At 35.2% G+C, this 22,427-nt stretch overlaps 1 protein-coding gene across 1 annotated transcript in view; it reads left to right on the forward strand.

Moving 5' to 3' along the window:
- NDST4 (N-deacetylase and N-sulfotransferase 4) overlaps nt 1-22,427 on the forward strand; it is a 244,325-nt gene that overhangs the window by 34,698 nt on the left and 187,200 nt on the right. The window lies entirely within an intron of this gene.

Here is a 22,427-nt window from a genome sequence, read left to right on the forward strand (position 1 = left end):
CACCTTTTAATATTAACCCTGAATGTAAATGGCTTGAACTCATCAATCAAACATCACATAGAGTAGTAGATTGGATTAAAAACCCATCTATTTGTTGCCTATGGAAGATAAATCTCACCAACAAAGATCAGCAGAAACTATCTCATGGATTTTGATAGTTTTTTCTTTATTTAGTTCCATTGCTTCAAAACACTTTCTTCCTCATTAAATTCTTCACTGACCCATTGATCATAGAGTAGAATCATTTTCTTCAAAAAGCATCTTTATTTTCTTCATCATTTCTTCAGCAACACATTAGTCATCCAGTAGCATGTTATTCAACTCCATGGCATTGCAAATTTCTATTTTTCTTCCTGTTGTTGATTTTGTGTTGTGTCTTTTCATTTAAGGGGAGGTATAGTAACTGTGCAATGGAGACTATCATATCCTGATATGAGGATATAATGGCGGATGCATCTCTACTTCTAGATCAAAGAGGGACTCCCAATGAAACTGCTAACTATATCTTTACAATCGGATGCTGGACTCTTTGCTGTTATCTATGCTATATTGTCCAGAATTATATTATAACAATAGTACAGGGAACTCAGTGGAGGACACGAGGAGGTGGGGAGTGGATAAGTAAAAATCCCAGGGCCTATGAAACTGTCATAAAATGATAATAATAATAAAAAAGAAAATGCAAAAAATCCACATGAAGTTAATTTGCATGTTCTCCAAAAAGTTAATGTGCCACTAAATAAAATTTTCCACAAATATAAGTAAAAAAGGCCAGTGTATCAGAAATACAGACAAGAGCTAAAAATAATAACTGAATGAGAATATGTTCAACGTCATTTGTATGAAGTAAATTTTAAAATACTCACGGATTAATTTCATTGAGTTTACTAACAAGTTTTGACTGCTTTCTCATGGAATGTTGGGATTTTCCATATATAAATCCACTGGGTAAACACAAGTATAGACCATGTCAATGTATGATCATGTCAAAGCTAATCTACAATTCACATTTTTTTCATCAAAAGTATTATCTGAGAAATGATAAACTTGATTTGAAGGAAAACTATCATTTTGGGATTACTTGCAAGTTATTGGAAAATATTAGTTTTGAAGGAAAAACAATTACACCATTGTTTACTTTTGATTTTCATTTCAAGTTTATTTTGATTTGCATTTTTTTATATAATACTAATCTTATGTGTAGAAAAGCAGAGAAAATTTTATAGTCTTCATGCCAGTGTTCCCTTCCTGGCGATATAACATTTTAGCACACTGTAGCAGATGAGACTCAAACTCAAGAATATTACTCCAGGGCCTGGCACGGTAGCCTAGTAGATAAAGCCCTCGCCTTGCATGTGCCAGATTCCCATAGGGTACCTGTTCTAGGTAACCCTGCTCCCCATCCAGTTTCCTGCTTGTGGCCTGGGGAAGCAGTCAAGGACGGCCCAAAGCCTTGGGACCCTGCACCCGCGTGAGAGACTTAGAAGAGGCTCTAGTCTCCCGGCTTTGGATTAGTTCAGCTCCAGGCATTGCGGTCGCTTGCAGATTGAAGCAATGGATGAAGATCTTTCTGTCTCTCCTCTGTGTATATCTGATTTACCAAAGGAAAAAAAAAAAGAATATTAGGTATTCAGGTTGAACTATTTGAGAACAGTGAACACAATAGATTTACTCAAAGCCTATTTAGCATATATGTTGCTATACACATACTTTTGTTTACATATTTTCATGTGAACACAATTTGCTATTTGGAGATAAAGCTCCTAGAATATCCTACTAAAGGTAAACATTTTTTTAAAGATTTATTTATTTTTACCAGAAAGGTGGATATACAGAGAGAAGGAGAGACAGAGAGGAAGATCTTCTGTCCGATGGTTCACTCTCCAAGTGGCCGCAATGGCTGGAGTTGAGCGAATCTGAAGCCAGGAACCAGGAACTTCCTCCAGGTCTCCCTTGTGGGTGCAAGGTCCCAAGGCTTTGGTTTGTTCTCGACTGCTTTTCCCAGACCACAAGCAGGGAGCTGGATGGGAAGCGGGGCTGCAGGGATTAGAACCAGCGCCCATATGGGATCCTGGCGCACGCAAGGCGAGGACTTTAACCACTATGCTATCATGCCGAGCCCAAGGTAAGCATTTTGAATGCACAATATCTTGATAGAATAATAAATATATGAATCTTATTTTTAACCAAATTGAAACTTAAAACTTTCTAGACACAGGTATACTTGGTCAAAGCAATTTATGTTTTCAGTTTTTTATCAATGTATTTCATACCTTATCTATTTAACTTTACCTCTCCCTCCCTCATCCAAAACCACTCAGAAATTAATCTGTCTTCTTTTAAGGCAAGCAAAAATCAATCTAAGCATTTTCTACTTGTAAAAATCAGTGTATTAAACAAATGTTACTAGCGCACAAGTTTCTTGTACTAATTTATCATAAGAGCTAGCAAAGCATTAGTTATCAAAAATAGGATCCTGTTTGACCCAGCAATATAACTGTTTTCAAGGCAACAAAAAAGAGTTTTTCTGCATTTGAATTCTTATAATTTGCAAAAAGCCTTTGGATTGTTTCGCGTTGTGTCCTATACACTTAACTGTATTATTTCCTGTTTTTGAAAGCAATTCCTAATTTTATACACATGTTACATTTTATGGATATGATGCAGTTTTTAAAATTGATGTGTGTTGAGCAACAGCACTTCTTGGAAAGAGTCAAAATAATCAAAGAGCATCCTGATTATAAAAGTCTGACAGTGCTGGTGTTATCCCTAATTGTGAGCGTCATGGTTAAGCTGCTGGCATCCCCCCCAGAGTGCTTGTAGGGCTGCACACTTGTTCGGTGGCTCCTGCTTCCTGCCAGTTTCATTCTGCCACTAGGAGGCAGCACTTACGGGTTGGAGAGGTGAACTGAATTCCCAGCTCCGGACTCCAGTCCTCCTCGCTCTAGTCATTGTAGCCCTTTTGAGAGTTACTCAGTTCATAGAACTTCTCTGAATCTCTGCCTCTACATGAATAGGTGGTGTTTAAAATTTCAACCGTTTTGCAAGCTATTGTTCGTATTTTACCTTTGATATGCAGACGTAAAATATGGATGAAAATGATATGCACCTTCCCTGAGACCGAATAAATGCTATTTCTCCAAAAGGATTTTGAAAAAAAAAAAAAACATAGAAAAGGAAAATGTGAACTTTTACATGGGACAAACATGTTAGTGAATTCAACAATTATTTTAGTACTTTATTCCGTTTTAACAGTTATTCTTTTTTAACAGATTACCCTATGTCTATGTCTTTTTGAAATATGAATCTGTGTAATCCTTGAACATGAACTGAATCTAAAAACTGAAGAGATTATCTAGTTATGCCAAACTTATTTCATGACACACTATATACCCTTATTCAAACTTGTTTCTCCAGGGTCTTTTTATACTGTTCTGTAATGCACACTATGTATCAGGCTTTCTCACTGTCTATTTGTTAGCCATTGGTTCTCATGTCTTCCTTGACCTATTTTCTCAGCTTCTATGCTTTCCCTAAGCGTCTCCTATTGCAGAATTATCTCCTGTCCTACTTCTTACAAAGATATGACAAACGCTTTAATCACCCACAGCAGATGGTATTTAAACTGAATCTGTGAATGGTCAGCAACCTTAAGTCTCACTAAGGATCTTTAGGTGTACCAGTCAACTCCAAAGTTAGCTAAAGAGACAGTTTTCTCATCCGTTCAGTTATGTCCCAGAGATTGTTAAAAGCAGCTTCAATATATGATCATTTATTTATTGTCAAGTATTTAATTGGCAATTCTTGTAGCACTTTTAATCTTTTTGGTCAGTATATCTCTGTATTCAGTGTTGAATTTTTTTGTGATCTATATAAGCTGAGTTTGAAATAAAGGCAGGAAAGCTGCATCCCAAACAAGTAGTAGGAGATTAATTGGTTTGTTCCCTCTTCCAAATACATTTAATAATTTTAATGGATCTGAATCTAAGCTTGAATTAAGACTTTTTTCTAAACCCAAGTCATTTTGTAATGCTTTAGCATGAATATTTTCTTCATGCTATTTGACAATAAGTTTGCTATATTGAATATCACATATTTGAACATGTAAAATGCAAAAGTAGGTGTTGGCATTGTTGCACATTCAGTTAATCCTCTGCTTGTGGTGATAAGCTGCTGTGTTTTCGGTTTGAGTTCTGGCTACTAGGATCCAGATCCAACTTCCTGCTAAGAGGTGTATGAATGCAAAAGATAATGGCCCATGTACTGAGACATTGCCACCCGTGTGGAAGGCCAGGACGGATTACCTTGTTACTTACTTGATATGACACAACCCTGGTTGGGACGTATACTCCTTGGTTCTCTTTCTCTCCTCTTTTTTTTCTCCCCCATCCACCCTCTCTCTCACTCATCGCTTCATGTTCGTCTCGTTCAATTTCTCTCTCTGTGTAACTCTGCCTTTCAAATAAACAGACCACTTCTGCAAAGTCTTAGAAGCAAAACACAAAAGTAATATTCTGTAAATATAACAAAGAAAATATTAAGTTAATAACATGAAATCAATAAATACAATATCAAAAACATAGAAAATTAGCTTTTTACTATTTCTTGCAGCCACTTAACTCTGTTCCTTTTAAACAAATAAATGAAGTGCAAAAATAATTTAACATACCTATTATGTTAGCAATATAAATACCTAATAAAAAAGCCCAATTCAAAAAGGTTGTTCACTAATCGTGGCATTAAATAGTGGAAAGGTTAATATGAACAGTAACAAAGAAAACCACTACAGAAAAAACTTATATCATTAACTATTATTTTAAATAAGATTTAGAGGATAATGAGAAAAAAATCTGATAATTTCTAAGGTTTTAAAGAAAATAAAGTATTGTTGAAGCCATAAAAATCAATACAACAGATGAGAGACTGCACTGCCTTTTTAGATTTTACAATTGTATTTGAAACAGGTTTCTTATGCCTGGAAAATTAATAGAATGATATGTTGGTAAAATCTTCCATATTTCAGACTCGAGTTTCTATCAAAAGCCAACGTGTCCAGCGAAGTTTGCTATATGATGAAGGTGTACTTAGATTTGCACCCTCAGTAGAAGCTCAGTGGATATGCCAAGTAGTGGAGCAGGAAGTCTGTGTAAGATCATTGACTGTTCTAGAGAGGCAACCGGATGCAATAGCAAGTTAACCTAAGAGCTAGGCAATATCCCATCCTGGTAAGACAGCAATGATCAAAGAAAATTTGAGCGGAGACTGTAGGCATCAGTCCTGAGTTTCAGATCTATGGGTAGCAATTTGCTCCTAGAGGGAAACAAAAACCTCGGAAAAAGTAGATTTGACATAATGTAGTTTGGAGTAAAACAAAGAAAGAAAACACAAGGACCCAGCCATCAATGCAAAAGACATTTGCAGCCGTGAAATCCTGACCTGTGTCAGTTTGGATTTCTGTGGTTAGACAGGGATTGTGTTTGAAACCCTATAGAATGCTTACGTGCCAAGTTGGGAGACTTAGACATCCTAATTGAAGAAGCTTAACTGACTCAAGAAGAAAGTCAGGAACAATTAAAACCGAAAAGTTTGCAAGAATGAATGCTTTCTCATTAAATGCAGAGTGATTGCATCAGCTAAAAAATCTCTGAAAGAGTAAAATTTGGCTTGGTTGATGGAACCTGCTAATCACGTAGTTTGGCCATCAGATAACCTCACACTTACTTGGAAGAAAAAGACCACTGTAAGGTACACGTTTAACCACAGTTTTCCTTCTTTTATTTAAAAACCCAAGTGAAAGTGTCCCTAGGTTGTATTTGATTCCAAATTCTTTAAAGTGGAACTGAATATTTTAGTTTGCCAATGGCAAATAAACTCATCTATTTGAAATAATTCCTCATAGAATTATTTCAGTCAGTCTTTCTCCACTTAAAAAAAATTTTCCAAAATTATATAAAAGAGCCTTTGAACTAAGAATTAAACAATGAAAAATATGTATTTATTTTTTCATTTTTTTTAAATTTTTTTTTTAATTGGAAAGGCAGATATACAGAGAGGAGGAGAGACAGTAAGAAATATCTTCCGTCTGATGATTCACTCCCCAAGTGAACGCAACGGTCGATGCTATGCCGATCCGAACCCGGGAAGCAGGAGCCTCTTCTGGGTCTTCCACACGGGTGCAGGGTCCCAAGGCTTTGGGCCGTCCTCGACTGCTTTCCCAGGCCACAAGCAGGAAGCTGGATGGGAAGCGGAGCCGCTGGGACCAGAATCTGCGTGCATATGGGATCCCAGGGCGTTCAAGGCGAGGACTTTAGCCCCTAGCCCACGCCGCCAGGCCTGAAAATATGTATTTATTTTTTAAAAGATTTATTTTCTTTTATTAGGCAGAGTTACAGAGAGAAGGAGAGATATGGAGGAAGATGATTAGTCCACTGGTTCACTTCAAAGTGGCTCCAATGGTTGGAGATGAGCCAATCTGAAGCCAAAAGCCATGAGCCTCTTCTGTGCCTCCCATGCAGGTGCAGGGTTCCACGGCTTTGGGCCATCTGCTACTTCTTTCTCAGGCCACAAGTAGGAAGCTAGATGGCAAGTAGAGGAGCCAGAACAGAAACAGGTGCCCATACAGAATCCTAGCATGTTCAAGGCAAGGCTTTAGCCATTGAGCGATTGCACTAAAATCTGTACCTATTCTTTCAATTTGAGAATTTAAGCAAAAAACTACATGCATATGTATGTGTGTATATATATATATATGCACACATATACATTTAATATTATGTTGAAATGATTGTCCTCATCTATGAATTCTTCATTTTTATTGTAGAGTTTATGCAAATACATGATATTCAGATCCTGATTTGATTACAATAGATAGAGCATACTTAGAATGTCCTGCATTACATGGAAGAATTAATATTTGACAATAACAAGATTACTGACGAAAAATAAGTATACCACGCTGAAGTGCTTCTTCGGCACGAAACTAATGAAAGCTTCATGTAGGAGGTGGAATTCCAGTCACCTGTGATGGATTGAGAGTGCATTAAATAATTCCAGGCTGGCAGTTTTCTAGACAAGAGAAACAGCCTAGCTAATCTTATCTGAAAATATCAAGATATTTTAATAATGGTTACCTCCTATGTTGGCTGAGGAGTATGTTAAAAAACAAGCAATAGTACTACCAGCTATGGCAGTTTACTAGAGCCAGAGCCCAGAGCCCATATCATGCTGTATAGGATTGACAGAAAGATATCATCTGAGTTGTTGAAAACATATCTGAAAGTGACCTGATGGTGTTTTTGTAGAAAAACCTTTTTCCTTTTTTGTCTGAACCGGAGAACTGATACTGAGAGACTTACAGGACCAATTAAATCAACGGAAGTGTATTACTGATTGAAGCTTTGAAATGCAGTGTTTATTGAATGTATTAGTGTACTAAGCAATGTGCCAGTCTCTGACAGCCATATAACACTGGAAAGTGGCAATACTTTACACATTTTTTTTAAAACATGGAATGAAACTGCAATATTATGATTACCACTACAGTGCCTGACTTATAAATGACAGGCAAGAAACAAACCTCTAACTACCTCTTTCAAACAACAGAGTTTTCCTTTAAAGAGCAATAACTTATTTTGAGGTTGCTTTTGTAAATCACTATTTTCAATTGTCAGATTATACAATCATAACACCAATGCAAAGGAGCACGGTTTGTAGAATTACGGTAAGCATTTAATGGGATAAGGAGCAGAAAGTAACTCCGATGGAACCTGATTGTTGAGAAGAACTCTACTCGTCTTAGTAGCACTAAATATGGAAAAGGGGAGACAGGAGAAGCTAAGCTGAAGCAGAACTGTCAACAGGGGGATATAAATACTCACAGTTGAAGTACAATGGGAAGGCAGATAACCTGCGGCATCATTATTATCTTTATTATCATTTTAGCCAGGGTTGTGTCTATCCATGTATGCATTGTTGGTCAAATGAATAGGTCCTAGAAATATGTGAAATTTATAATCTAATCGTTTTTGACAGTTTCTGACCAGTTTATTCAAGAATATCTGCATTTAATCTTATAGAAATTAACCTTAGATTCTCTAATCATGTTGGTTACCAACCGAGACTTCAATATCATCAGTCTTAAGTGTTGCATTCCTGGGGCCCAGTGCAGTAGCCTAGTGGTTAAATCCTTGCCTTGCACATTGTGAGATCCTATATGGGCAGCAGATCCTATTCTGGCTGTTCTACTTCCTATCTAGCTTCCTGCTTGTTGCCTGGGCAAGCAGTAGAGGACGGCCCAAAGCAGCCACTTGGGGAGTGGACCATCGGATGAAAACATCTTTCTCTCTGTCTCTCCTTCTCTCTGTAAATCTGCCTTTCCAATACAAATAATAAATCTTTAAAGCAAATTTGCAGTCGTGTTTGCTAGTCCCAAATAAATACAAATCAAAGAAGGAATGTGAGAGAATGAAATACTTGTGTTAACCTGTACTGAAGTCATGACAAGTCAGTTTCATAAAGAAATTATTTCATATACTGAGATAGTAAACATTCCACTAAGCTCTTTTATGCCTCACTTTGGTCAAAGAAAGCTTCTCCGTGCCGACGAGCAAGAAAATGAGACAAATGCCCGAGAACAGCAGAATGTTCATGATACAGAGAAAGAATATCATTCATCTGGAATTTGGCATCTGAAACTCATTTTTCTTTTTTATTTATGAACCATAGAGATTTATGACTGTGAGATGTAACAAATGACATTAGTCATAAATATTCCACATGTTTAAGATGTTCTAACAGAGTAAATCAACAAAAACACAGAAGCTAAATACTTAGTTGTAGCTAGCTTGCTATAACTGTTTCATCCAGTTTTTTGTATCATTATTTGATTACATACTTGCTGGCATGTCTATTCTGTTAGAAGTAACATTTTATAGGCATGCCTTTACTTATGCTTTTTTTCCCCTAAGTATGAACCAATGATTATTTTTTAATGTGTTTTAAAACAAGTCTTATGAGCAAGAAACGATTTTGTGCTCAGCGTATTTTAATGTTTCATATGAAATTAGATATTCATTTAAAGATTGTACTCTCCCAGCCTAGATGGTAATGAGCCTACTGGTAAAATTAATGTTCACTTTGGTTAGTTTGCAGTATAAAATAATTATTGCCAGACAGAAATCTTCTCAAACACCAGGGGAAGAACACAGTTAAAGTCCTTAAGCTGCGTTTGACCGCTTATGTTTTGGTAATTGTTTCCATGGGAAAGGGAAAATAATGCAAAATGTTTTGGTTAAGCAGCCGCGCTGGCAGTCTCAGCACTGTGCAAAAGCAACCCATATTGCGGTTCTTAAATAATGTGGGATAAAGTCTTAAAACCATGCGCATTTCCTCAGTGAAAATTCCGGATAAGTTTTTGTCATCTTCCTATTAACACAGACAATTACGAATTAGCCAAGTATCTATCCCTGAACATAATGAGCCTCAAATAATCACCAAAAACGATACTGGAAGATACTTTCATGTCTGAAGATGGACTAAAAAGCAAAAACACAATAAAACAAAACTCATTCTTTTGATATTCCTCACACTTTATGTACAGCGCGTTCCGAAACAAATTATTAAGAAAAGTAGCAATCAGATTAAGTGATCATTAGGGTGCTAGAATATATCATTAATATTTTAATTGAGAAAACCAGTTAAATTGTAAAAACGTTCATAGATGTTGTATCTTACTACTTTTTGACACATTACAAACAAACTGGAAAGCAAGGTATTGCAGAAGACGATTTCTAACCCTGTTTCCCTCTTCTAATAAATTTAATAATCTTCACATTTTTTCCTAGGATCAATTTTGGAGTGCTTCAAATAATTGAAATAGTATAACAAAATGTCTACTACTTAAAAGATAATTACAAAAAGAACAACGTTGCAGATACTACTTAGTTTGTGATAAAGAATAGTGTCACCTGTTTTACAATCACTCTTGCTTTGTCACTGTAGTCAGTTTCTTGATTTCTGAGTGCAGCATTTCCTTCACCTTCATTATATTTGAATCAAATATGAAAACATCTTCAAGCAATAAGTTAATTTGGTTTTTCATTTATATACATGAATTTCTATCATACATTTTCCAGCAAATTGCTTTTTCACTCTATTTTTGAAATGAAGAGTGTAGCTTTAATTCACTTGTTTTCTTCGCAGTGTTTATTCTCTTTAATACTTGCATTGCCAGACTTTTAAATTTAATGCTTGATCACTTTAAAATTGTATGTGGATTCTTGTTGGCATTATCTTGATTATTAAGTTGAACAGTTTTCCGTGTGATTAATAACCATTCCTCTTAAATATGCTGTGAGAAGCTTGCATGTTCTATTATCATTATATTTATTTTGCATTGATTTTAAAGATTCTTCTAGAATTTCATTTAATCCTGATTACTTGCTTTCAAGTATTTTTGTTAAAACCTTCTAACAGAATTATATGATTCATAAAAACTGAAGCACAAATATCAATATTTTATGCATTATTTTGTGGCTATTTATGCATGTGTAGCTTGCTTTTCTAGAAACTTGTATAAAAAGTCTTGTCTGTTATTTATGTTTCCATAAAATCTGACAAAGATGACATAAAAGCATTTTTTTTGTTAGATCAAGTATTTCCATTTTAAAATGTCCTGAGAGATACATTATTATCTGGTTTCATTAAAATGTTTCCATTAAATTCTCTCAAAGTTTTATTTCAAATCTCTTATGACAGACCTTTAACAGATGTGGGAACCACCAAGCAATTGTTAAATTCCTGCTTCTAATGTCTGTGTTCATTTTCCCCTCCACTCTTTTCTTGATTTATCCAAGTGACATAAATTAGTTAATTCCCTTTCTGTTCCTTAATACTCGCCATTGTCTTTGTTTTCTACTTGATTGCTTAATCTTTGTGCATTATTTTTATGATTTTTACTTTAGCCTAAAGTTCTTTTCATCTCTTCATAAAACATATGAGTAACTGATGACAAACCTACCTTTCCTCTGATATGTTATGAGCCCTTAAAATTGCATAGTTCAGGATTGAAATTCTAACAATGAAAGATGGTATTTAAAGTACAATGGGTATGATTAGCTTACAGCATCCTTCAGTGGTGAGCATTGTCTAATTTTTCTTCTGATTCAGTTTTGAATCACTTATGAGTGATTTCTTCAATGTTTCTAATAGATGAAAAGTTTCCATTATTAAAATTACTAGTACATGACATCTATAGCTAATGCTTACTAATTACATAATGGCATAATACAGTCTTACTCTTCTTTTACATTACTCTTTCATATTTGTGTCCGGAAGATTATATCTTTACTTTAGAGATTCAGAATCTGTTTATCACCTTCGCAGAACCCTGTCATTTATGTTACTGAAATAATTTGCATCATTTCTAGATTTTTGCCTTCTTATCTGTACATGGACTAGCTGTTGATATATTAAAATGTCCATATGTCTCCCTATTTTGCGTATGTGCTCTACTGTGATTTATTTTAAAGATGTCAAATTTGCATCTATATGATTATTGTGAAGTGACTTCTATCGCTTCTGAATTTTTTCTGGATATCTTTTGCTTAAGATTATTCTATTTTAGCAATTCTGCCTGCTAAACCATTTTAATAATTTTTTTCTCCCAACGTTTTTAAAGTCTTTGTAAAGAGAATATTAACTGGTTTTGTTGATCTTGTTGACTCTAAATATACTCTGAAAACATGAATTTTCACTTACCAACATGATCAGATCTCTATACCAACACTGGAAAAACAATATTCAGAGAGGTAATAGCTGTGACTGTTCAAATCAATGAATGGCAACAAGTCTGCAGTTTAAAAATTCTTCTCATAAGTCTGCAGTGGAATAAACAAAAATAACCCCTTACTCAGATACACTTTAATTATACAAAATAATACAGTAATATTCTGAAAAATAAGAAAAGAAGCTGGTGGCATTGTAATACAAAGTGTTGAGCCTTTGTTTAGCATGCTGTGTCTCATAGCTAAGGAAGACCTGGTTACTCCATTTCTGATCCATCTTCTAGCTTCTTGACTTGGTTAATCTATGGCTGCTGCAGTCTGTTTTCTGTCTCTCCAACTTTGTCTCCCTCTCTTCCAAACAAATAGGCAGGTTGATAAATTGGTACATAGATGAATAAATCTCTTAGCATATTAGGATGGCAACTGAGGGATATGGCACAATATCTTGCACCTGCCAGGATCCCCTAAGGACACCAATTCTTATCTCAGCTGCTATGCTTCCCATCCAGCTCCCTGCTTGTGGCTTGGGAAAGCAGAAGAGAATGCCCAGAAGAAGCTTCTGCCTCCTGCTTTGAATCAGCTCAGCTGCAGCAGTTGTGGACACGTGGGGAGTGAATCAGTGGACTGATTGTCTTTCTGTCTTTCCTTCTCTCTGTAAATCTTCCTTTCCGATAAAAATAAATAAATCATAAAAAGTAATGGTAGCTGACTTTGAAACAGCAGCAATGATGATTCTAGAATCATCTTTCTAATAGATGTTCAGCCATTCTTTAGGTAGAACAGAGAAATTGAAGTGTTTTTTTTTTTTTTAAGTGGGAGAGGAGGAGGTGGTAGATGTTAAACAATGTGAAAATAAATGTCTTATCCAAAAAGTGTGACTTAAACAAATATAGCTTTAATGTATTTTGCAAATGTATGCATAAATACTTTACAGAAAGAATATGCATTTGGATGGAGAAATGATTATTTTTGATGGTTTAGGATGATACATAAAGCATCTTTATTGAAGAAATGACTGAATCCTCACTCCATTTCTAGTCAATGCTTAGATGGTAAAATATCAAGCCTTATGTGACTCTCCTTCTTTATTAATAAGGTGAAATCTGACAACTATATATAAGAGTAACAGGTTGCCATGAAGATAAAATCATTTAATTCAAGAGAATTGAAGAAAAGTATGTCATATACAGGAAAACTTATTAATGTAGAATGTAATTTTTCAATAATTTATCGTATTTTTATTCCAAGTTCACGTTCATGTACATTTTTGCCATCTCAGACACTGAGGCATATATAGGAATTGATAGCCTCTAGGATTTTAAAGGCTATAATTTAAACTGATTTTGTTTAAGTAGAGATAAATTTTTAATTTCTCTCCTAATGTAACTCCATCATGATGAAAAATTAAAATTGTTAACATTATGCATTCCAGCCCTATCATTAAGTAACAAATCTAAACACTAAAGTCACTACTAATGAGGAAGATTACCCTATTTAAAACAGAAATAGTTATTTCAATTACTTACAGTAATGGTGTAGGAGGTATATTTATTCTAGCATTTTTTATCCATTCTGTGATATTTAAAATGAGTGCTATAGGTTTAGAATGCATTAATGGTGGCACAGAATATTAAATGACAAAAATATTCTATTTATTATTTTTTCCATTTTACTATCATTATTGTTATTATTTATGATACAGTCCCATAGGCCCAGGGATCTCCCTATTCCTTCCCCAAGTTGCCCCTTCCCCAAGTTCCGCTGTATTATTACTACAATAAACAGTCACAAATCCATCATTGTAGGCCTGGAAAATGGCAGAAAGTCCAGCATCCTATTGTAAAGATGTAGTTAGCAGTTTCATTGTAAGTCCATCATTGTCTGGAAGTAGAGACACATACTGCATTGTATATGCATACTGCATTGGATATGATAATCTCCATTACACAATTACTATACATCCCTTAAATGGAGAGACACAATATAAAATCATCAGCACAAAAAAAACCATAGAAACTTACAATGCCATGGAATTAAATAACATGCTACTGAGTGACTAATGTGTCACTAAATAAATGATAAAGAAAATCAAGAAGATTCTTCAAAAAAATAATTCTAGTATATGACCTATGAATAAGTGAAGAATTTAATGACAAAAAAAAACTGTCCAGAAGAAATGAAACAGAACCAAAAATACCAAAATCCATGAGATATAGTTTCTTTTTTAAAATTTCTTTTTGGGATATAGTTTCTGTTCTTTGTTGGTGAGATGTGTGTCTTGTAGGCAACAAATAGATGGGTTTTGTTTTTGAAACCAGTCTACTACTCTATGATGTTTGATTGATGGGTTTAAGCCATTTACATTGACACTTGATATGAATAGATGGCAATTTGGCCCTGTCATTTTAGCAATGGGTTGTTCATTGTTTGAGTTAGCCTTCTGTTTTTATTTTACTGAGATGTTCTTTACATTTGCCCTGGCTTTTGGAGGGTGCTATTCCTTTTTCTCGGTCAAGAGAATGTCTTTAAGTATCATTTACAGGACAGGTCTAGAAGAGGTATATTTGAGTTTTTCTTTGGAAGAATTTTATTTCATTCTCAAAGACAAAGGAAAGCTTTGCAGTATATGTTCTTCTGGGCCAATAAGTTTTTGCTTTTAGAATCTTGAATATGTTGCTCCATTCTCTTCTGGCCTAGAGTTTCCTGTGAAAGGTGAGCTATGAGTAATGCCATTCCTCTGTAGGTCACTTTTTTTTCATGGGCACATTTAAGAATTTTTTCCTTAAATGTCCAACTGAAGAGTGTTTGATTGTCACATGTTGTGATGAAGATCGCTTTTAGTCAACCCTGTTTGGATCTCTGTGCCCCCCCCCCTCGATATTGTTTCCCAGTCTCTATCTAGATTAGGGAAGTTTTCCTTTATTTGATTTTTTTTTTAAGATTTATTTTATTTTTATTGGAAAGGCGGATATACAGAGAGGAGAGACAGAGAGGAAGATCTTCCGTCCGATGATTCACTCCCCAGGCGGCTGCAACGGCTGGAACTGAGCCAATCCGAAGCCAGGAGCCTCTTCTGGGTCTCCCACGCGGGTGCAGGGTCCCAAAGCTTTGGGCCGTCCTTGACTGCTTTCCCGGGCCAAAAGCAGGGAGCTAGATGGGAAGCAGGGCTGCTGGGATTAGAATCGGCGCCTTATGGGATCCCGGGGCATGCAAGGCTAGGACCTTAACCACTTGCGCCATCGCGCTGGGCCCAGTTTTCCTTTATTTTAACCCCAGCTTCTCTTTCTACTCCCGAAACTTTTATATTTGGCCATTTAATAATGTGTCTTAATTATTGAATACTTATTTTTCGCTTGAATCAAATCTGCTTCCAGCTTTTGATTGCTTCTCCATTTTGACTAGAAATATCTTCCAATTCTGGGTGGATCATACAGCCACCTAATGTGGCTCTGGTGAGGGTCTGGGCTGTGTGATCCACCCTGTTCCCACACCATGTGTTTCAGATCTGTCGTTCTGTCTCTGCTCCTGGTCAAATCAAACAAAGCAGCAGGACGGGCAGTTCTGTCTCGGTTTCCCTCCTGAGCTCCTGGTGAACGCCCCTTCCCACCTGGCTGCTGATAAAGCTCCAGACATTGGAGCCCACGCTTCTGCTCACTCGCTGACACTGGAATAACTCGTTACTGGAACACCACACCGTTGTCTCTATTGCTTACCCACGTCTGCCAGACACCAGCTGCCACTCTGCCATCAGCCTGCCCTCTCTTAATCCTGGCATAGGCTCGCTCTGCTTCAACCTGGTTAATGTTTTTCCACCCGTCCAAACATGTCCTCAACCTGTTCTGCCATCTTTGCACTCTGCCTGTTTAAAGACAAGTGGAATCTACAGTCCTTATAAAGAAGTTAAAGCGTTCATATATATTTAACATTTCCTAATATCAGTGCATTGATGCTTTTGATAATGTATTTGAACATAAAATGTGTATTATTATAGCTAACAACTTTGTTAATAATTATAAATGACTTAGTGACTAAATAGTACATTTATAGAAAAAGATTTTTCATTTTATACTTGCAATTTCTTGGAATTCTAGATACTTGCTTGACAAGATAAAGTACACTTTGGAAACCATCTTTTCATTAGAAAGCTGGAAACATTATAAGAAATATGTAGTAAGCATTTTATTTGCTTTCAAGTAACTCTCTGAAGTAATTTTAGTAGACAATTGATTTCCAAAATGCTTGTTGAGATCTGTATCATGTATCTCATGCATCTGCTTTAGTGAGTTAACAGAAGATTACAATGAACAATTTCCAAACATATAGAAATCAAACATAAGTAAAAATTTTGTTTTTAAAATAATTTCTGTGTTTGCAAAGCTATACCTCTGGGCAAAAATTGCCTTCCATTCCTGATTTGTCTTCCCTTTTTTCAGACACAGAACAAAACAACTAACTTTTTTTCTATTCACTTATCTATCCTATAAAACTAGCATGAAATGTTTAATTACTCCTCAATTAGTCTTAGAAAAACACTGAATGATGAATGCAAAAATTAATTTTATAAAAATACTGAATGAAGAGTGAAAAAATTTGATTTCTAATGCTCTATTTTACTTTCGGTTCTAAATTTTGACCCCATTAACTTTAATATTCCAGAATAATCCACTATGTTTAATTAATACATACAAATAAATTGAATATCTGGAATGTTCCAAACTTTTACATTATTATTTTGTCAACATGCAGCTATCATTAATATATCAGATAATTATCACTGAAGTAAAACAGTCACAGATTTTAATGATGATTCATGTTCTTAAGAACAGAACCATATATTATATATTATTAATATTATTAAAGTATAGACAGTAAGAACTCACTTTAAAACATTAATATAAAGGAAGCATTTACATATTTGCACTGTTGTAAGAAAGTTTACACTCATAAATATATTGGATCTACTCAGAAATAAAGGGGTTGTTCCCACCCACTGATCTAAATACTCTGCAGCTCCAGTTATGTGCAGTCAGTTGTGGTCCCAAAGATTAAGTCAATATTTTCAGGACTAATGAGTTCTTCAATGTTAAATTGAACACATGTTACTTTTTGTTTATTGGCTCCATTATTTGAAATGCAACAAGATGCACAAGAAGATCGAGCTGCCATTTACACTGACACTCCAGATAGTTTTAAAAATTGGGGAGTAGTTTGATCAATGGTTAAGAACTAGAATGGAAGCCTGGAGAACTTAAATGTGGATCCTGATTACGTGAGCCATCACTTCTGTTTCGCAGGTTCCTCGTCGGCAGGAGGCTGGAGTCAGAAGCTAGAGACAAGCATTGGAATTCTAGTACTCTGATCTGGGACAATAATATCTTAATCGATGACTTAACTGCTAAGCTAAATGCTCACCGGTAAACTGCAGACCTATCTGAATAATAGAATGAGCTGTTGTAGGGGAATTGGATGTAAATCTTTTTGTAACTTTTTGTCCAGCACAACAATGTTGTGCTTGTTAGTCTTGAAGGTCTTTGCTTGTTGGTCACTTAGTAACACCTCCACTATCAGCTTTTCCTTCTAAGTTTTGAAATACTTGCTTTTAAGGAACTTTTGTTGTACCAAATGTCTTTCAAATGCCAGAGTAGTGCTGGTGGAAATCCATACATGCCAGTGGCAAGTGAAATGTTCCCTTTAAGTGAAAAATTAATTTTCAACTTTGTAAGAAAGGGAGAATAATGTATGTTGACGTTTATAAAGTCTAAGAATAGCCTTTCTATTTGTGAAACTGTCTTAAAGGCAAAAGGAACACATGCACATTGTGTTGTCATATATTCAAATGCACAAAATGGAATCACAATATGTGGAAATCACTTCATTATTAGGTTCTACAGCATCCGTGTTTTAAGTATCCACTTGGAAGTCTTGGAATACATTTCCCCAGAGTTAAAGGGATTTGCTATAAGTATGGGGGAGGGGATATTTATGTGAACAGAAATATAAGCATGAAATGCCATTGTTAAAAAAAAAAGCAGGGCATCCTTTCTAAGATTTATTTTTATTGGAAAGGAAGATATATAGAGAGTTGGAGAGAGAGGAAGGTCTTCCATCCAATGATTAACTCCCCAAGCTGAAGCTTAGCCAATCCAAAACTAGGAACCAGGAGCTTCTTCCAGGTCTCCCATGCAGGCGCATGGTCCTAAATCTTTGGGTCATCCTGAACTGCTTTCCCAGGTCACAAGCAGGAAGCTGGATGAGATGCTGTGCCGCCAGGATTAGAACCAGTGTACATATGGGATCCTGGAGCATTCAAGGCGAGGACTTTTACTGCTACTCTAGTCCTCCAAAGCATCATACAACCAGGGACTAACACTTGTCATTTGCTCCCTAGTATTCCGTACACTTATGTTTTGAATTAGCAATATCAAATTCTTTCCAATATGTAAGCCCTGTCTTATTTGAATACTTAACCAAATTTAAGTAAGTATATTTGAGGTTCATGAACACATTGTTATTTTTAATTATAGTTTTGATTTTAAAGCCCCCACAATAAGAATTCATTTGTCGTCTGCTAGAGTTTTTTATGAGGGTTAAAGATGGCTATCTTGAACTCTCAGAATAGAAACACATTTTGTGTTTTCACAGTGAAAAAGAATTTATAGCAATTTATGGTAAATTGCTCTATGTTTCAATATATTTTTCCAAATAGAGACATAAAATGTTCCTGCTGAGAATTGTTATCCTGAGCGCAGTAAGCCATTTTTGGACGATTTTTTTCAAACCTGAACAGGTGAAGAAAAGTCCCAGCAAGTCTGGAAGACTAAACAAGAGAAGCATTAATTAACAGATATGTATTTTTTTTTAGTCTGGAATATAAAGATGATCAATGTTTTGCATAAAAATAACCACTACTTATTCCATTGTTATGTCACTTTAAAAACCCATAAGAAATATGTGTTATGAAAAACACCAAGCATTGATTTCAAAAACTCTTTGCAAAAATTAAATGTATTAATTACGTTTTCCAGGAACTTTTTGAAAACTACTTTCTTTTGACACTGTAAGTTATGGACAATAATACGTTTTCATACAAGGGTTATGGCAGAGATGAAAGGGGAAACATCTGAAGAAATACAAGAGAATAAACATTTAATGGATTTCCACTGGGAATAACTGTCAAGAAACGACATGCAAGTTTGGTTGTTCACGGAAGCTTCAGAGAAAGTTAAATCCACAGGATGAAGTGAGCACTGGAAATACCCTTCCAGTGTTCATGTAATGTTACCTTACAAATTTAAGGAATATCTGCACCATAGATACATGTAGTTTAAGGATTTTTAATACATAAAATAATGTGCCTAATTTGGGAGCTTAATGAATTGAACACCCCTTTTACTGGACTCTACCTAAAGGCAGTTGGGTGAAAATTCTGCTTAGTGATATATCAGAAAGTGAATGAAATAACAGTCTGATGTTTGTTTTAGCAATCGTAGTAGGAGGAACCATTGAATTCTGTAGTTCAACAACCTTTCTACTACGGTTACTTTCCCATGACTGCTCTTTGTCTATGTGTATCTTTATTGTTTCTAAATGCACACGGTTTTGAATTGCCAAATCCTCTATATTATATTCTTACTACAAAAATATTATATTGAAGTATGGTCTCTTGTGAACTGTATGGAAATATTTTCCATATGAAACATACAGCAACATATGGGTGTTTGTAGGTGTGTAGGTGACAGTCTGAGCACAGAGTCAAAATACAGCTTCATTTTATTCTGTTATAGTACTTATTTCATATCCAATGTATCGTCCCTTGCAATCAATTTCTAGCATCTTCAATTTGGTTTTGATCTTTTTTCCCTGTATAATTTTGTGTACATAAACAGTGTTGACAAGGAACTTATTATAATTTGATGCTACCCATCCACACACCAAATCTTTGTATACTTTTCCATTTAGTGCTAACGTAATAGGAGAAAGAATATGAGTACTTGGTTTTTACCCTATCAGTGCAATATTGAGTGTGTGTGTGTGTGTGTGTGTGAGAGAGACTTCAATAGTCTTTCCACAATCTGAGTTATTCATCTGTTCTGTCATTTAATTTCCTTAAATGAAAAGGAGCAATTAAGTTTTACAACCTGCTAAGGTTATATAATTTAATTCTAAACCTTTCTTATTGCTTTACTTTTGAAAATATAATAAAAGTTTGGGGCTCCTATGGAGTACAATTGCACTTTGTGCCAATACTATTGAAAGAAAGGAAATTAAAAGAGACCTTGCAATTGAAACTGGTTCTGAAAATGCTACATTCAAACGTTGTTACACTTACCTCAAAGCAGGAGAAACATTTCAAAGCCCTGTGTTCTGCAGAAAAGCCCATCTTGATTCCAGATATCTTAAAATGTGGGGAAAAAAGAGTGGGACAAAGTTAAACTATATTTAAAAGCCTCAATAGAAAGAAGTGAAAAAATTTTCACAGGAAACAAAAGAAAAGCTTCCTATATTGGAAAATAGCACATGGAAATATTAGCGGGATGTCTAACTCATCCATGTTTTAAGAGCAAAATCAGTTATATAATGATTAGTTTGAAAGTTATTTTTGTCACAGTAAACTTTTCTCAAAAATGTCCAATATACCTGAGTTCTACTGGCAACTGTGGTGTTATTTAAATTACTTTGCCATCCAAACGCTAAGTACAAGAATAATCAGGATAATTACATGATTTATTATTATTAATATTTCTCAGGCAATTACAGAAACTGCTCTGATGGATAGACAGCTATGAAAAGAAAAAATGTAGTTCTTTTGTTATTAGTGAAGAAAATTGTATAAGCTGTGCTTATATGCATAAGATTTCTAATTTTATGACATAAAAATCCTTAACTTGCTTTTTAAGTAATATTATATTAACAGAACATGAGATGGATTCATGCCTATTTCTCATTTTCCATATTGATTTTTTGATGATCTTTAATAATTCAAAATTTATACATATGTGTGTGCATGTAACCCCACCCCCAACACACACACACACACACACACACACACACACACACAATCTAAGAGGCTTGAGGTAGGTCATGGAACACTTGCATTATATTCTGTATCCAAGAACCTCTTAAATATATTGAATATATGTGTCTGCATGCATATTATATGTGTTAATGCATGTTTATACATGTTAGTATTTTAAGGTTTTGAAAAGGTTTTATTTACTCAAAATAGAGTAGAGTGATAGAGAGTCCTAGAATGTGTGTGTGAGTGAGAAAGAATTATCTTCCATCTGCTGGTTCAATCTCCAAATTCCTAAAACAGTCTTGCTGGAATAGGTTGAGGTCAGAAACTGAAAACTCAGTCCAGGTTTCCTCCGCGTGAAAAAGGGTCACACATATAGTCATTAACAGGAGCGTGCCAGGGGATAAGCAGGACACTGGATTGGAAGCAGAGGTGCTAGGACCAGAACAAGTATTTTGATATGGAATGGAGATGCCCCACCAGCAGCTTAACCAAATGTCCCACACCTGTCAAAACATTTCACACTTTTTGATGAGCCATGCAACAGTGTCACAATTGCATCACATGTAACCCCTAGAAAACAGAAACATATGAATAAATAGAAATATCATGTCTGAGCACTATTTTTTTCTGTAGTGGATATACATGCAAAAATTTCTACCCACAAATAACTAAAACATGAGTATGTAAAATTAAACAAAGCTTAATTGATGAATTCATAATTATTATAGAAATAAATTGAAATAACTTAATAATTTTAGTTACATAGAAATTATTTAGATACATGGTTTTCTGAAACAAAAATGACTAAGTTATATATTTTTTTGCCCGATACTCTACAAAAGTTTAATATGTACTGTGGTTGGATAATTTAGATACAAGAAAAATTAAGCAATAAGGATATCATAGTAATAGGCAGATATCAACTTCTCAAAGTTTAATATAATAGGTAAAACAGAAACTGTTAAAATGTTTTAGTGCCTAGACTGTGCAAAGCATTATTCTTAATGCTTTACTAATTTTAATGCTTTAAAATATGCATTTATTCATTTAACTGGTAGAGTCACAGAGAGGAAAAAGACAGAGAAGGATTCTCCATTGGCTAGTTCACTCCACAAATTACTACAATGACAGAAGTTGGACAGATAGGACAGATACTCCTAAAGAATGCCTTCTTGAAGGCAGCTTAATCTGTTAAGTCACAAAGGCAGCCAACTTCACAAATTTAACACATTCAACTTCAAAACAATCTAAGTAGGATGTACTTCTAGGATCCCTATTACAGAGAAGGAACAGACTATGATGCACTTAAATAACTTGGTCAAGTTCACCTACTCAGAAAAAAGCAGCATTAAAGATTTATTTATTTTTGGGCTTGGCACCATTGCTCAGTAGTTAAATCCTTACCTTTCATGAGCCAGGATCCCATATGGGTACCAGTTCGTGTCTCAGCTGTTCTGTTTCCCATCCAGCTCCCTGCTGGTGGCCTGAGAAAATGGTAGAGGATGGCCCAAAATCTTGGAAACCCATACCTATGGTGCAAGACCCAGAAGAAGCGCCTGGCTTCTGGATTTGGATAGGTTCAACTCTGGCCATTGCAGCTACTGTGGGAGTGAACCAGCAGACAG

The sequence above is a fragment of the Ochotona curzoniae genome, unplaced genomic scaffold (genome assembly GCF_017591425.1).
Source record: "Ochotona curzoniae isolate NIBS_2020 unplaced genomic scaffold, NIBS_Ocur_1.0 scaffold_4506, whole genome shotgun sequence".
Classification (NCBI taxonomy): Eukaryota; Metazoa; Chordata; class Mammalia; order Lagomorpha; family Ochotonidae; genus Ochotona; species Ochotona curzoniae.